Consider the following 9,193-nt stretch of genomic DNA (forward strand, 5'->3'; position numbering starts at 1 on the left):
ATTTGGTGTCCAGATGCATGTTTCCTATTGTTAAATGTAAAACCTCCCTTGACAGCTGGTGACTGCAAATGAGTTTAGGAAGCAGATGATGGCAATAAGTTAACTCAGTACGGAAATCCTCTTAACAGCCAGCTACTCTAACTATTCATATCAGACTCTGTCACCCACTGCACTTCCAAACAGGACAGAAGAACTTCTTTCAAGAAGTTTCATTTTTATTGAATTCAAACTAAATGCCATGCAGACACCCAGCGTTTCTCATAAAGATATCATTATAGCTGCCAGAGGATACTTTTGAAATCTAGCTTTGGAAGGAAATCTAAACTCTTCCCCAAATACTCCAGACTATGCTTCTTTGACAGAAACACATATCATACAGAGTGTACTTTGATCTGGTTTTCCTTGAATTGTTTCATTTTTGTGTTGGTTAAGAACAGAGTGGGTGTGTGTGCATATGTGTGTATCTTAATGTGTATAGCATATGGAGCTATCCAGGCCTTGTGGAGCTGCCTGGAGTTCACGAATATGCTTTCCTCTGAGTTCAGACTTAGTAGGTAGTATGATATGGGAAGCTGGGCAAAGATCTAGATTCCAGGCAAGAAGGATAATGTCTGGCAGACTAGACTGCCCATTAACTACACTTCCATCTTTTCTGCCACCACTTCCATCTAAAATGAGGGAGTGTTTTATTATTTATAAAATAAGGATATTGGGCCCAAGGGCAACTAGTTCAAGTAAGTAATGAGTCACCTCAAATTAAGTGTTTCATTCTAGTTCAAAAAGTAACAAGTGAAAGGATAAGTGTAGTCACCTTAAGGGCAAGAACAACTTCATGTACTTTTTCATATTCCACAGCACTGCATATCCTCTTGGGAAGATCATTTATACCTGCTGGACTATTAATATAGTGCCGGAGATATAATGGATCGAGAGACTTAGAAACAAAAAGTCTTCCTATGACTTTCTTCTCTGGGTTACATCTCCAATCAATTAAATTGAACTCTCTCAAATATCTAAGCTTTCATGACAAGAGAGTATGAAAGTGGGAAAAAAAAAAGGTATAGAGACACAACAGCAATTATTTGAAAGTAATGATAAGCTACAACACAGAAGAGTATGTGTATCTACATATTTTAATCTATTTTACCCTAGTTGCCCATGAGAGTACTTAGCAGAACAAAAGATGCTCAAGAAAATTTTGTTGACTTAATTTTTTAATTTAATTAGTTGATAAAGAAAATTATGGTAATAAAGCCAGTTAATAAAGCAATGCTTACTCCCTGGAAGGTTATAAAATCTACTTCTAAAGAGCAATTTAGATATTTTAAATTTAGGCTTCTTCTGAATGTATCAAGTGATAGCATTTGATCTTGTCATTCACAGACACTGTTGATGTCACCTGGTCTTGCATCACCATTATACAACAGAATCAGGAGGACAGAAGGTTTGGAACAATAACACAAATAATGTTAACTGTAAAACAGATCTACCAACTTCCTTGCACAGCTTTTATGCACAAAATTTTTATTCTTCCACCCTACTGAGAGAAAGAACAATACACAAAGGTAAAACAAGTACAAATAACTGCTGAAAGAAACTAAAGAGGACACAAAAAAATGGAAAGACATTCCATGCTCTTGGATTGGAAGAATTAACATTGTGAAAATGTCCATACTACCAAAGTGATCTATAAGTTCAATGCAACCCCCATCAAAATACCAATAACATTCTTCAGAGATATAGAAAAAACAATCCTAACATTCATATGGATGAAAAAGACCTCAAATAGCCAAAGCAATCCTCAGCAAAAGAAATAAATAAATAAAGCTAGATGCCCAACACTACCAACTTCAAATTATACTCCAAAGGTATAGTAACCAAAACAGCATGGCATTGGCATAAAAACAGACACATGGACAAATAGAACAGAACAGAGAGCCCAGAAGTCAACCCACATACTTACAGCCAACTGATCTTTGACAAAGGCAACAAGAAAATATATTGGGGAAAAGACCGCCTTTTCAATAAATGCTGCTGGGAAGACTGGATATCCATATGTAGAAGAATGTAGCTAGATTATACCTCTTGCCATATACCAAAATCAACATAAAATGGATTAAAGACTTAAATATAAGACCTGAAATTGTAAAACTCCTAAAAGATAACATTCAGGACATAAGACTGGACAAAAACTTTATGAGTAAGACTCCTAAAGCACAGGAAACAAAGGAAAAGTAAATGGGATTATATCAAACTAAAAAGCTTCTGCACAGCAATAGAAACAATTAACAGAGCAAAAAAGACAACCTACAGAATGGGAAAAAAATATTTCCAGATTATGCATCTGACAAGGAATTAATATCTGGAATATACAAAGAGCTCAAAGAACTTAGTAAGAAAACAAATAACCCAATTAAAAAATGGGAAAAGAAGGTGAATAGGCATTTCTCACAGGAAGATATACAAATGTCCAACAGGCACATGAAAAAATGCTCAACATCACTCAGCATCAGGGAAATGCAAATCTAAACGACATTTAGATATGCTCTCAACCCACTAGACTGGCTATTATGAAAAAGACAGAGAATAACAAATACTGGTGAGGATGTGGAAAAGGAGAACTCTCCTATACTGTTGGTGGGACTGTGTAGTATTGCCGCCATTATGGAAAACAGTATGGAGTTTCCTCAAACAACTACAGATAGAACTACCGTACAATTCAGCAATCTCACTGCTGGGTATATACCCAAAGGAATGGAAATCATCATGTTCAAGGGATACCTGCACTTCTATGTTTATTGCAGCTCTATTAACTGTAGCCAAGAGTTGGAGCCAACCTTAATATCCATTAGCAGATAACTGGATAACTGTTAATATCCATTAACAGACAACTGAAGTACTCTCATCCATAAAAAAAAAATCACTGGGTGATGACACTCACTTACATGAGATAATATTCTCCAAAAAAAAAAAAAAAAAAAAAAAAAATGAAACTCTGCCATTTGCAGCTACATGGGTGAACTTAGAGAAAATTTTGTTAAATGAAATAAGCCAGTCACGGGAAGAAAAATACTGACATCCTCACTAATAAGTAGGACAGGACAGGACAGGAGAGGAGAGGAGAGGAGAGGAGAGGAGAGGAGAGGAGAGGAGAGGAAAGGAAGAAAGAAACGATCACAATAATATGTTGAACTTTCAAAAAAAAAAGTAGAGAAACTGGTTATCAGAGATGGGAAATGGGGAGGGCATTAGCAAGAAACTGTTTTAGGGTCACAAAAATTGATTACATTTTGTAATCATGAGTATGCTAGTTATCATGATTTGATCATCACATATTGTACATAGGTATTGATATTCAAATCTGTACGCCAAAAATATGTATACTCAATTAGCATTCAATAAACTGTCATAAATAAAATAAAATTAAAATGGCAGTAAAAAATACCTATAGGGATAACAGAATGCAGCAATATAGAAACTATTTTCTAAATAGCATATAAGCTGGTACATTCAATAGAAAACTCTTGGAATGGTTTAGTAGACTCATGAACATACAAAGCACCCTACATAAGTTAAATATATAGCATAGTAAGGTAAATTTAGTAAGTGTAGGTCTGACTCTGAGTTGTGTCCTGCACAAAGATTTCTTACTGAGCACAGAAGATATGAAGAATTGAAAACAGGAAAGAAAATCTCATATGTGTATCGTATTACTCTGTTTCCGTTCCTTATAACACAATTCCTGAATCTGGGTAATTTATAAATAATGAAATTTAATTCTTACAGTTTGGAGACTAGGAATACAATGTCCTGGGAACACATCTGGTGAAGGACTTCTTCTTGGCGGTGACTCTCTACAATGATGCAAGTTGTCACATGGTGAGCATGGCCTGAGCAGGGGTGAGCTAACCTTCTTACTTTCCCTCCTTAAATAACCATCAGAATCATGCCTATTACTCTATAAATGGATCAATCCATTCATGAAGGCAGTTTTCACAATCTAATCACCTCATAAAGGCCCTGCCTTTCAAGTGCCATAATCAGATTTCCCACCCTCTTAAGCCCTATTATAATGAAGATCAAGCTTCATTCTTTCCGCAGCATCCATATTTTTTAGTTCTAAAGAGTGAAAATTTATCTTTATGATAATTACCCAGATAACTGCAAGATCCCAGAGTGAGATAAGAGGTGCTCAGTTTCACTGGGATTGGGTTTCAGGCCACTCCCCTGAGTCTCACACCACTTCCCTAGGACACAAGCCCCTCTTCTGGGACCTAAGCTACTGTTGCTTGTTGTACCTATTTTTGGCACCAACACATGGAGATTGAGACTACAGGAGGCAGATTTATGTAATTCCAGTGGTTGAGAATGGTCAGTAGAAAGGAGTTTATCCTTGAATGACTTCCACTGGGGGTGCTAGAGAGCACTGAAAATATTCCAAGTGATTTTTGATGTATACGTTGGAATATGAACAATAAGCATGCTCCAAAGATGCCAAATAAATAGGTGAAGGGTAGATTATATAGCTGGTTACATAACTGGGAACCACCCTCTTACTTAAATATTCTCTAGATAGCATGGCTATGTATAGATAGCCAATCTATAAAAGTGGAATCCAGGAAACAGGAAGGGCTGCTGCTCACTCTCTCTGGAGCCAGCCTGCACCTCACCTTTGAGGTGTGTATTTTTTACTTTTTGTGCTAGCTGGCTGCTGCTTACTCTTTAGTGTCAGCCTGCACTTTGTCTGTGAAGTGTGTATTTCTTACTTTTGTAATAAACTTGGTGCAGCTGCTACTCACTTTCTGGAGCCAGCCCTCCCTTTCCCTATGAAATATGTGTATTATTTTTTTACAATAAACCTATTTTTGATTTCTATTCCAACTCTGCTCTTGAATTATTTCCTGTGGCAGAGTCAAGAACCTGGTAGAGGATGGGGTGGGTTGAGGCTGGTTATCTGACCTTCCAGACCCTCTTCTCTGGTATCACAAGTTCCTTGAGAAATTCAAAAAGAAGAGTAAACTAGATTTAGTTACATTTCTGAGTTAAGTGTATTTTATTGAATGCCAATATTTTGGTGACTAGCAAACCACAGAGAATGTTTAATGCAGCAAACATTTACTGGTCACCCTCTCTGAGTAAGACAATGTGCAAGATGATTTGGGGAAAAAAAGATAAATAAGATACTTTTCCAAGTTGTTTATCATTCATTAGCAATGCTTACACACAACTATTTCATATATTTGGGTTATAGTAATAACTTGAAATGTACTTACTTTTAAATAAAATTGAAAGGTTGGGTGTTGATAAATCTTATTTTTGGGTGATGAAAGAGAATTTTAGAAGATCTTAAACAGAGATTTAATTAGGTCTCAGAAAGTCAAAAGTAATCTTCACTGACTCCCTATTGCTTTCAGAATTAATTATAGATTTTCCCACTTGTTTCTATAAGCATCATATATCATGACCTAAATTCATCTATTACCTACCCTTATCTCCCAAAACTGCCTATGTAAATGTCCAATAAAGTAGAATTTATATTTCTATTCCCCAACCACAATCTGTGCTTTCCTGACTCAGTGCCTTTGCCTGTGCCCTAGAATATTCATTCTACTAAAACTTTTATCTCTCTTTCAAGGTTTAAGTCAATGTTCATGACCTTCATAAATTTTATTTCTTGTTTCTCTTTCAGAATTGTGATGATACTTTGCTTGAATCTCTCTTTCAAAGTACTAATTATGCAAATTGAAAACACCTGGCACAATATAAAGCCTATATAAATAACAGTTTTAACAGTTTTTCTTCATTTCTCTCTTCTTTTCTTGACTTTTCAAATATTTGTAAGTGGATCATAATGCATCAAACTGCTTGGTGGCAGGTATCCTCAAGAGACTCAGCATGCAATGGTAGAGAGAGATAAGTAAACTGATGCTAAGAAGAGAAAAAGGGGCTGGCCCGGTGGCACACTGGAGAGTGCGCCGCTTGGGAGCGCAGCGGCACTCCCGCCAAGGGTTTGGATCCCATGTGGAGACCGATTCCTGCTCACTGGCTGAGCGCGGTGTGGGTGCAACACCGAGGGTTGCGATCCCGTTACCAGTCAGTAAAAGAAGACAAAAGAGGAAAAAAAAAAAAAAAAGAAGAAGAGAAAAAGAATTACGGCAATAAAGACAATTCAAAAGGAGATAAGAAAAAGGAGCAAATGAACAGAACCCAAAAAACAAAAGAAAAACAGAATTGTAATGTAATAAAACAAACAAACAAACAAACAAACAAAAACATAATGCCTTCCCCCCAAAATCAAGTACTAAGGTATACCTTGAGAAAATAATGTATTTGAAGGAATAATGGAGAATGAGTCTAAAAAGAATGGAAGAAAATCATGAACTTATTGCAGTGACCAGGGCTGAAGCCATGTTGGGATCTAAAACCACCTGGGCTGTGGAAAGAATTTGAAAAGACCCAGTTTTTTTCCCCTCCTCTCTTTCTTCCCATCCCCTGACTTTCTTATTTTGCTTACTGAATAGAAAACACAGCTATTAAAAACTAATCAGTACCTTGAAAAACTAATAGTTCTTCTTTGAGGATTGCCAAATTCTGAGAATTGATAAAGGAGAGCAGAGCCCTGCAAAGCTCCACCCTGTAGCAAATAAAAATCCTACAGGACCTAAGATAACATCAAGGTCGAGAACAAAAACTGGAGGGAGTCTTGGGGAGTCCTTGCTTGCACCTGGCTCCTTACACAGAGTCTCCACAGCTCACGTCCCCCGTCCTCCTTTTCACTTCCCATTTCTTACTCATAAAACCCCTTGGTCAGTCTGAGTCTTTGAGCAGGCTTACTGGGGAGATGGGTTAGCCTAACATCTCACTCAGGTCACCGGTATTCCTAAATAAATATAACTTCCTATTTCATCAACAATTTGACTTTTGGGTCATTGTTTCTGTTTTGGCTGCAGGAAGCAGGACTTGGGTTTGCTAACCCTAACCCTAACCCTAACAGTTTTGTCATGTTTGATAAACAAAAATCTTTGAATCTTTTCTTGAAAGCTATAATTAGCAAGAAGAGGTTATATGGACAGGATTAGATGTGCATCACAGAAAGACCATCATAGCATCACAGTAAATCATAAATTAGAAGGGCTACATTGGAAAAAGAGAGGTCAGAAAGCTATTTATTTGAGAAATTTAGGCAAGGAATTGTTGGGCCTTAAAAACCAACACCACCTTAAGTGACATTACAAGCGGCGCCATTATGGGTCCACAAAGGCATATTAATGTGGCAGCCTAAGATGGCGCCAGGAGGAAGTAGGGTGGGGGTGTCTGCAGGAACCTTGCCTAACCCCTTATTGGCCAAATACGTGCTTCTGTGCTCATGAAAGGCATTGAGACAGGATACATGCCCTTGAACTTTAAGCTGAATGTTAAAACCTCCCCTCCCTATCTGCCTATAAAAGCAAGTGCTTGTGTGATAATAAATGGAACTGCCAGACAGAACCCCCACCGCGTCTGAGTGCCCTTTTACCTGGGCTGTTTGGGGGGCCAGTGGTGTGCTCACCTCTCTTCACGGCTCTCTTCCTCTGTCTCCTTCCAAAGGGGACAGGAGGGAAAGAGGAATCCGGGCCGTTCACTCGCTCACCAGAAGGAACGAGGCTAGTGCTGTTCGGGTCAGCCGTCAGTGGCGGACCCGACAGAGTGGTGCCCCGTATGAGGCGTTTTTAAAACTCCTGGGTGAAAGATGAGTGAGTGAGGCCCCTGGCTGCTCGGTCCTGAAAGAAGGTCGATGAAGGGTGATCAACCAGTGGAGTTGCCCCTGCAACTGCGGTAGTCGCCGTGAAGTAATCCGCCTGCCTGTCAGGGTGAGTACCATAACAGGGGGAAGTCCCTGCACTTCTGTGCCCTGTTGCTCCCTTTGTCCCTTCCTCACAGGACAACATGGGAGGTGTGTGTGGAAAGAGTGATGAGACAGCTTGCAAGGTTCTAGAGTACATATTAAAAAGCAGAGGCCTAGAAATATCCAACTCCACGGCCACCAATGCCTGGCATCATGTGGTGCAGGTAGCCCCTTGGGCACCTTTGTCTGACTTGTTCTCGTATGAGACTTGGGACCGGGTTCAGACCCTGGCCAGAAAGAATGAGATTAGTCACGGGCTAGACCCCCCTTTAGGGTTCTACCCAACCATCTCTGCCCTAAAGCTTTGCTTCTATCCCGAGCATCAGGAAGGGGCAGAAAGGGATTGGGCGCAGTTCGATGAGGAGAGAAAAAAGGAAACAAAGCTGCCAATGCAAGGCCCTGAGCAAAGTTTAGCCAAAGGAGAAAAAGCGGCACCTGAAGAAGTGGAGGAGGCTAGTCCACCTTTAAAAACATCCCCAGCAGAGCTGCAGGTTTTCCCTGTTATAGCTCGCTGGGAACCCCCAGCCGTCTGCAGCCCGTGGGGGGAAGCAGCCCCTCAGGCCTATCCTGTCAACGTTGTAAAAGAACTAAAAAATGCTATTGCCGAGGCCAGGACTTTATCCTTAGCCTTGCAGGCTCAGACACAAAACTTAACTGAAGCCTTCAAGGCATTTATTGTCCTGATCCCATCAGGAAACAATACTTCCCCACCCTTCAAGGGACAATGTTATGGTTGTGGAAGACAAGGTCATTTTAAAAGCCAATGTCCCAAGGCTAAAGGTGAAAAACCCCCTACCACACCTTGCCCCCCGATGTAAAAAAGGATTACATTGGAAAAAGGACTGTAGGTCCAAATTTGATAAAGCCCCCAGTGGAAATAGGCCGGCTGCTTGGTACCCTTGGGAAGCTCATGACCTTAAAGAGCTGAAAAAGGCTGTCACAGAGGATGGACCCCATTCCCCTTGGGCAGAAACCATCCTCCAGGGCTTAGCGCACCAACCCTGCATGACCCAAGATTGAAAAATGCTCTGTAAGGCTGTCCTCCCTCCAAACTTGTTTATCAAGTTCTGCGCCTTCTTTGAAGAAGAGTGCCATGTGCAGGCAGAGATAACCCAAGCAGCCACCCCCCCCATCCCTATCAGCTTCGGCATGCTGTCTGGAACAGCAGATCAATTTAGTACTGGAATCCAACAGGCTGCTATCCCAGCCCCCTACCAGGACCAGGTTAGGGCAACAGCGTTAGCCATGTGGGAAAAGTTGGCTGAAGGGCCCAGTGAGCCCGCAATGGCCGGGGTCACCCAGTGACCT

This window comes from Galeopterus variegatus, unplaced genomic scaffold (assembly GCF_000696425.1).
Source record: "Galeopterus variegatus unplaced genomic scaffold, G_variegatus-3.0.2 Scaffold1288, whole genome shotgun sequence".
NCBI classification, from domain to species: Eukaryota; Metazoa; Chordata; class Mammalia; order Dermoptera; family Cynocephalidae; genus Galeopterus; species Galeopterus variegatus.